Genomic DNA, 9,156 nt, shown 5'->3' on the forward strand with positions numbered 1-9,156 from the left:
AGGTCTGGCATAGACAAGTGTGGTCATTTTGGCCACTTAGTAGCTTTTAGCCCCTTAAAAATGGCTGTAGTCTTTCCTGAGCAACTCTAAGAGGTAGGAAGTTTCATGTGTCAAGTGAGCAACGAGAGAATTCTGTCCCATGAGTCCACTTGTGTGGTTTCTGCTCCAAAACTCTTTCCTTTTAATCTCAGAGTGATATCTCCAAGTGTTTCTCTGAGGTCATCCAAGGGATATCCTTTGCAGTTAAAGATCTGGATCATTCCTACTATCTCCATACGGAAGCCTTGCTGTATTTTACACTCAATTCTGCACTGAACCTGCTCCCCCCCCTCCAGCCCAGGTCCCCGATAAATGAGACAACAACTATTTCAATTGTTCAAGCCACTTTTTTTTTTTAAATAAACTTTATCTTACAGAGCGTATTAGGTTCACAGAAAAAATTGAACTGAAGAAGGTACAGAGATTTCTCATATACTCGTTGTCCCCACACATGCACTACCTCCCTCCTTATCAACATCTCACACCAGAGTGGAAATTTTGTTACAACAAATCTACATGGAGCCCTCATAATCACCCAAAATCCCATAGTTTATATTACAAATTGCTCTTGGTGTCATATATTCACTGGGTATGGACACGCATGTAATGACCTGTGCCCACAATTACAGTGGCTATTCAGTCCCACAGAATTGTTCCATTGCCCCCCAAATCCTCATGCTCCTACCTCCTGATCCCTCTTTCTCCCTAACCCTTGGCAACCACCAATCTTTTCACGAACTCCATAGTTTTACTGTTTCCAGAATATCAGAGTAAGAATCATCTAGTACATAGTTTTCTCAGACTGGTTTCTTTCACTTAACGATAGACACTTGGGTTTCTTCCATCTATTTCAAGGTCAAGCCACTTTATTCAGATATAATAGACATACAACAAACTACACATATTCAAAATGTGTAATGTGATAGACTTCAACATACACGTAGACCCACAATCACCATCACAATCAAGACAGTGAACATATCTGTCACCCCTAGGGTTCCCTGGTACTGCTCTCTGCCCCTGTCCCTCAGAAAGCCACCGCTCTGTCACTATGGATTCATTTGTATTTTCTGGAATTTTATAGATGGAACCATACAGCATGTACTCATTCCTTCCTCCTGGTCTGTCTTTTTTCATGCAGTGTCACCATTTTGATAGTTTCCCACATTGTTACGTGTATCATTCCTCTTGATTGCTGAGTAGTGATCCTACATTATGGATGTATTCTCGTTTGTTTCTCCTTAAACATGCTGGTGGTAACTGGGATTGTTTCCACTATGGGGCTGTTAAAAATAAAACCACTATAAGCATTTGAATATAAGTCTCTGTATTGACACACGATTTCATTCCTTTGCGGAAAATACCTAGGAATGGCTAGATTATATGGTAGGTGTATATGTGATTCATTTTTAAGAAATGGTCAAAGTTTTCTGAAGTCACTGTGCAATTTTACATTCCTTCCAGCAGAGCGTGAGAGTTCCAGCTGCTCTAGGTCCTTGTCAACATTTGGGATAGTCAGTCTGTTTAATTTAGCCCACTCTAATCACTGTGCAGTGGTATTTCATTCTACCTTTAACTTGCATTTGTCTAGCGACTAGTGATGCAGAACAGTTTTTCATGTATTAATTTGCCATCCCTGTATCTTCTTTGGTGAAGTGCCTGTACTTGTCTCCAATTCATTTTTAATGCAACTGCCACAGTAACAGAATTTCTGTGAAAATATGTATCTTCTTTACAAAATAAGAATACACACTCATTGTGGAAAATCACCCTTAACTTTACCATTCAATGATAATTCTCTGTCCATTTTATCCACTTTGAATAATCTTACACTTTGTAATTTGCATTTTAATTTGATTTTTAGGGTTTTGGTGGTTTTTTTTTTTTTTTTTGTATAGAGAGGCTTTTAAAAAATGCTATCACTCTATCACTCTCTGCCTTTGAAGAAAGAAGTCTACTCTCCTCACTAGTTTTGGGGTGTGTGTGTTTAAATAGTTGTCCTATTTAAATATTTAATCTATCTAATATGCACTTGGTAAATTATAAACTAGGAGTCTGCCTTCTACTCATGCTGTGACAACTTGCAAACTTGTTAAACTTAGTGACTTAAAAACAACGCGAATGTATTCTCACAGCTCTGAAGGTCAAGAGTCTAAAACGGGTGTAACAGGGTGAAAATAAAGGTGTCAGCAGGGCTGCTGTTCTTTCCGGACGGAGGCTGGAGGCAAGAACCTGTGTCCTTACTTTTTGCAGCTTCTAAAGGCCGCCCCCCACCACCCCGCCGCCCCTCTGTCACTCCTCCTGTCTTCAACGCCTGTCATTACGCCCCGCCCACTTCTGCTGCCATGCTCACATTTCCAGCTCTGAATTTGACCCTCCTGATTCCCCCCATAATCCTTGTGACTGCATTGGGCCCAGTTGGATAAACCAGGCTAATTTTCCAGCCTCCGAACCCTGAATTTGACCCCACTTGCTTGCCTGTAAAGAAACCCATTCACAGGTTCTGGGGACTAAGATGTGGCCCTCTGTGGAGGTGTGGGTGGTGGAGAGGGGAGGGGGCGTTATTCTGCCCACACCTGGAGCTATCACCGCATTATAGTGGCTCACCAGTTAGCCAGTATTCTTATTAGATTATCCATCCATAATTACTCTACTAACTGGAGATGTCAGCTTCTGCATATAAAAACTTCATGTGGGATGTATATTCATTCCAGAACTTTCTATTCTGTTCCTCCAGTGGGGAGGACAGACTTCCTAACATGCGTGGCTGGTCCCCATTGCTACAGGTCCCAGGTCAGACCCCTTCCTATGACTCTTGGAACTTCCGTTCCCGGCTCCTGTCTCTCTTCTCGGCCTCATCACCCTCATGCCTGGCAGGCCCACAAGGCTCCAGCCAGGGCCCCGGGGAATCTAGGGACATGGTGACTTGTTGAATTGCTGGTGACACAACTGTGTAAACATAGCACTTGTTAAAGGGACACTGAAGTGAAAATATAAGACCTATATGGAGCGTGGCAGAGGACATCCGCCTCACTCTCCGTGAACAATAACGAGCTGTATTTTGATGCTTCCAAGTTTCAGCCCCACAGATGTTCGTTGGGAGCAAATAACGCACCAAATGCCAAGCCTGTCACTAGCGCTATAGAAGGAACAAGCCACCACCTCTAACTTCGAGGCATTCCTAATCTGATGGAGAATTCTGATGCATACGATGAAAATTTTGGTACAGATAGCTGTTGGGACAGAGGCGCATTGCGGTTCACCCACCAGAGCTGTATCCTTATCTTTCTCGATGTTTCCATTATGTTAGTAGTCCTTGAGAACTGCTATGTCATTCCTTTTATCAAATAGCAGAATCTGTTAAAATTTCAGAAACTGTCTGTACCCGCGTTTGACGGCCATGACCATCATACAGCTGTCATTGGTAAAATTGCTATAAATAGCCTGAACTCATGTCAAGAGGTTTCCTGGTATTTGCTTCCTCAGCCACGTGGGCTGCCCAATGGCATTGTGTCCAGCAGCCAGGAGAGGAAATGCTACAGTGCTTTTGCTCGTCTTCACAGACGTCTCCACCATTGACTATCAAGCTGCGCGTTCTCAAGCAAGTCGCTGAACTGCTCTGTGCTTTTGTTTTTCGTTTGCAATATGGTGAGGTAACATCAGATGACCTCTAGAGCCATTTCTAGCTTTAAAAGTCTATTATACCAACTCTCACTGTTGATGGCGGGAATGCTACATGGTGCAGACACTTTGGAAGACAGTTTGGAGGTTCCTCACAACACTAACATTCTCTTACCATAAAGTCCAGCAACTGGTACACCAATATCCTTGGTATTTACCCAAAGGAGTTAAAAACTGAGGTTCACAGAAACACCTGCATGCAGATGTTACCAGCAGCTTTATTCATAATTGCTAAAACCTGAAAGCAACCAAGATGTCCTCCAGTAGGGGAACGGATCAGTAAAGTGTGGCTCACCTAGATGGTGGACCATTACTATGAGCTCAAAAAAAAATAAGCAATCAAACTATGAAAAGACATGGAGGAGACTTAAAGGCATATTGCTAAGTGAAAGAAACCAATCTGACATTTCCAACAATACAACATTCTGCAAAAGGCAGAACTACGTAAACCGTGAAAAGATCAGTGGTTTCCAGGAATCGAGGGGGAGGAGGAGGCATGACTAAGCAGGTCATGGAGGATTTCCAGCGTAGTGAGACTACTCTGGTAAGACTACATCGGTGGATACAGGCCACATGGACACATTTGTCCAAACCTATAGAAGGTCCAACCCCAAGAGTCTAAAACTGCTTTGAAAAATAAAACCAATTTTTTTTAATTCTATGATCCCATAATCCCCATGACTGAAAAATCATCAAATTTACAGCTCACAGTGACATCCAGAGTGATAGCATTTCCCAATATCTTCTCCCTAAATTCCTAAGATTTATCATCTAGAACCTTAACCTAGTCCTGAGAACATGGGCTGTACACGTGGCGGGATAACCTGGGAAATGCTTCATCCGAGATGCTGGAGGTGATGGAGTCTTCCCTGCAGGCAGCCGGGATCCCAGGGTGTGGAGTGAGCCGGTCCGAGGCGGCACAGAGAGCCCGCCCGGCATCTGGCTGTGATGTCGACCGCGCTCTCCACCGACCGCCCATCTCTGGTTATTCTACTGCAGGGACCGACCTGCTCCGGGGCCCTGGAAATTTACTCCGGACCAGACGATCTAGGTTCAAAGTGGAAAGTTCAGTTAGATAAAAGATGGAACTTTTAAAATAAATGCATAAAGCAGTAGAGTACAAAAGAGTTTCCCTCTTGAGATTAATACATAATTTAATCCAGTGTCTTCAGATCATGGAGCTATAAATAGAAGGGACCCGGTTCTTTATGCACTCAAATGGAATGATCTCTAAGAAGTGCTGATCCGAAATGAAGATCAGAAGCAGAATGATATATGCTGTATGCACCGTATGTATAAAAAGAGGTAAAAGAATATATAGGCATATTATTTTATCTGTATCATTATTTTTTTTTAAAGATTTTATTCATCCATTTGACAGACAGAGATCACAAGTAGGCAGAGAGGCAGGCAGAGAGAGAGAGAGGAGAAAGCAGGCTCCCTGCAGAGCAGAGAGCCCCATGTAGGGCTCGATCCCAGGACCCTGGGACCACGACCCGAGCTGAAGGCAGAGGCTTTAACCCACTGAGCCACCCAGGTGCCCCTGTATCATTATTTTTAAAAGGCTACACAACACACTAAGGGTAGTTGCCCCTGAGGAGGGACATGGATGGTTGCCAATCAAAGGTTGAGGACGGGAGGTTTTTACTGCGTTCCTTGGGTATATCTTGAATTTTGAATTGTATGCACTATGGCCTATTCAAAAAGGAAATAACCTAAAATTCCCAAAATAATAAAATACCTACTAAATTATAACTCAGTATATAATTTTATAAATACAGTTCTATTTATAAATATAGTGAATTTAATGAATATGTTTATGTAAATAGATAAGCCAATAATTTTCTATAATATAACTATTGGGAAGCGAATAAGTAAATAATATAAAGCAGTCGGACCTGCATTTTCCACCAGTTCCTAGCTGTGTGGTCTTGGCCAAGTCACTTACCCCTTCTGAGCTTGCTTTGCTCTCAGCTCAAGGATCTTTATTATTGTTCTGCAAATGGGGGTGGGTCCAGAGAAGGGGGTAAACTGCCTGCAAGGCTGGCAGCGTGGGTGCCTGGGAAGCAGGTGGCTGGTGTGTGTATCAGCTCTGGGATGGGCCACGGGGGTTGGGGGGAGGGTAATGAGGAGACAGGTCAAGGACCACAGAACAAGGGCCCTCCTGGGGCAAGTGAAAGACCTTGGGACACGAATCCCTCCCTTTGGGAAAGTTCTGTTCCAAACCCGGAGGCAACTTTGTAACTCTGGCTGGAAAGCCTGAGGCGCCCATCTGCTCTGGGGCTTTCTTGGTCCCTGGCCTCGTCTTGGCCCCTGTTCCTCTTGGCCATCAACAGCATAAACACTTTGAATTTATACAGCCCCAGACGCCTGCCCAGGCCGAGTCCCTCTTGGCTTGCTGGCTCGGGCCGGCGACTGAGAAGCCAGAAGGGCTGCCTGGCCCCTCTTCCTCCCTGGCAGGCGCCTCCCGCCAGCCCTCGGCGTTCTCCCCACGGCTCTTCATTCTCAAGGTGGAGCCAGGATATGAATCAGTCGTGGCTCAGGAGATAGAGAAATGGCTTCTTCTTCCCCGGCTTCTGGTTGTGGCTAAAACTGAGGCCCCATAAGCCTGAGCCACAGGCACAGGGCAGAGAAGCTAGGCCTCGGGGAGCCCGCCCGGTGCAGCCTGCCTGCTGGCCTCCCTCTTTTCATCTCTCCCTCAGTTTATAAAGGCACATTCTGGAAAGGGAAAGAAAAGATGACTTGCTTTTCATCTAGTCTCTGTAGGTGTCCACTCCCCCCTCCCAACCCCACACAGTTATTCACTTGAAACCACTCAATTATGTTTTTTTTTATTTTTTATTTTTTTTTTGCAGGGGGGGGGAAATGGAAATGTCTTAATTTAATTGTCCTTTCTCTGTAGGCATCACTGGCTCCCTCCGACAGGCCTGCCCTAGTGCTTTGAAGAGAGCCAGATTTAGAAGAAATATTATTTCAGTTCTCGAGATGGAAAAAGACTTAGCCAGGAGGCACAGACTCTGGAAAATCGCTAATAAATTGTCACTGCCTGCTATTAAAAGGATCGATAAGATAAGGCCCTATACAAAGGCCGGGAGGGAGCTGTGCTTTGAGTCTCAATGCGGGAAGCGGCGCCAGTCGGCTCTGGGGGGGGGGGTCTCTGGCTGGGGCGGCCGCTTGTCCATCCCCTTCCTTCATCAGAACCCGAGCCAGCTTCATTCACTGCCCTGGAGTTCAGGAGTTATTGACGGTGGTTATGAATAATTAAATCAAATGGCATCTGGGGGAGTGGAGGTATCAGGGAAATCTCCTGATTTATTGTGTCTGTAGCCCTGAAAATGCACCCACGTGGATCTTCTGGGATACTGTGTGCGATGGTGCCTCCGCCGCCGTCCAGCCCAGCTTGGCTTATCGGTGCGGTTCCTTCTGGCCTTCCCTCCCTTCTGCGGGTGGCCCTGAGGGGGGCCGCAGGACCGGCCAGCCAGATGGTCGTGTGAGAGACCAGGCTCGTCTGTGGGACCAGCCCATCTTCAGCCCGCAGATCCTCCCAAATCCAAGAGGGTGAATCTGTGTCTCCAACAGCCAGACCTTTCAGCCACACGCATCTCTGTCCATCTTCTCCCTTTTCTTCTCTGGTCGTCAGCCCTACCTCTGAGAGGGCTGTGGTGGGATTCCAAGGGAGCCCTGTGAGCTAAAAGTGCAGTCTCGTTCTTGCCCTGGATTCCCAATCCTTCGACTCTCGGGAATACCTTGAACAGACCAGACCTTTCCACCAGCAGATGGAAGTGCCCGTGCTCTCAGGGACCAGCACGGGGCGTCAGCGGCCTCGGCAAAGGGCAAGCCCATGAGGCGATGGGATGTGAGCCGGCTGCAAAGTGTAGGGCCGGGGGCGGAGGGCGGCTGGTAGGAAACTGGGCAGGAAACTCCAGGATGGGCGCTTTGGCTGACCATGAGCCACCTTTAGGCAAAATGGCAAAACAGGCCAGTCATGGTGGCGGTTTTGCCATCTCCTCTTCATTTTCTTTCCCACATGTCCCTCAGTGCCTCCCTCTTTTGCTCTTTAGCTCAGAGGAGCCCTGGATTTCGTGGCCATCCTTGTCAGGCCACGGTCTTCCATTTCGCCCAGCCTCCTTCCAGCGGGGCCTCCTGGCCAACCAGCGGCCCCAGAGGCCGGGGCTTACCAGGGAACCCTTCAGCGGGTGGCTGGGTGTGCAGGGTCCCTGGCTGTGGGCCCGGCTGCGGGTCTGCCTGCGTTATCACTGGCTCACACGAGGACAGCTGGCCAAGTGACCATTCTCCCTACTGTGGGGGAGCTTCCTGAGAAACGGAGTTATCCCTTGTCCCTGGGGTACACAGCACCCACATTGTGGAGCCCAGATCTGACCCTCAAGCTAGGCTCTGCCCTCGACATCTCACCTCCCGTCTTCTGTAGGGGCCCCGGGAAGATGGATCTCTTAGCTCCGGAACGGCAGGGAATGCTATAGGGGCCCACATCCTTGACATCTGCCGAGACTGGCAGGCGAGGACTGCAGAAAAGCCAGGACCCAAGGAGACTGGTTGGGAAGTGACTGCCACCAAGACTCTGGCACCTTTTCAGATCAACACGGGACTGTCTCGTCTGCCAGGAACAGCATTGTTGTACCCTTGACCTAGGGAAATGCAGCCTAAAACAGGTGACATAACCAGAGCCTGAGCAGAGGAAGGACAACGGGTGAAGGTTGCGGCCTCTTCCATGGGGGAGTCTGGAGCACAGGAGGTACCAGGAGGGCTTGGATGTCAGGTTGCAGACGTGGAGGTCTGTCTACCCCACAGCCTGAGTCCAGCCCTCAGGACACCCTACTCGTAGGATTCACCGGACACTGCCCCGCTAGTCAGAGGCCAAGTGCAGCCCAGAGCCCTAGAACACCCATAGATTCTGGTCGGCGTTTCTACGCTGTGGCGCAGTCACTACCTTGCGCGGCTGGCCGTGTGCCACAAAGCCAGTTAGGAAAACTCACAGGGGTGGCTGTGAGGGACAGCGTGTGTCCTCGTGCCCAGGACCCAAGTGGTGAAAGCAGAGGGTTTATTCACACCAGGCCAGAAGTGGGGCCACTTCCGTATGGGGCACAGACTGTGGTTTGCTCCTGGGGTCCCCTATCTGGGGGAGGGGCTCAGATATGTGAGGTGTTGCATCCAATGAGGGTCTAACTGACAGCTGAGCGTTGTAGGAAGAGGCTCGGTCATCCACACTTGGCCTGAAGATGGCAGCCCGTCCTGTGTCTGGAGGGAGCTGGGACTTTCCTTCTCTGAAGCCTTTAAAGTAGGCCAGCTTCCCTTTCTTGGACCGTCTCCAGCCGCTGGTGGTTATAAAACAGCCTCACTGCTGTTTCCCGAGATTTGTTGCTGGAATCATCTGTACCAGTCACCAGTACACACCGTGGAAAGGCACAGAACAGCCCC

This window comes from Mustela nivalis (genome assembly GCF_964662115.1).
Source record: "Mustela nivalis genome assembly, chromosome: 2".
NCBI lineage: Eukaryota > Metazoa > Chordata > Mammalia > Carnivora > Mustelidae > Mustela > Mustela nivalis.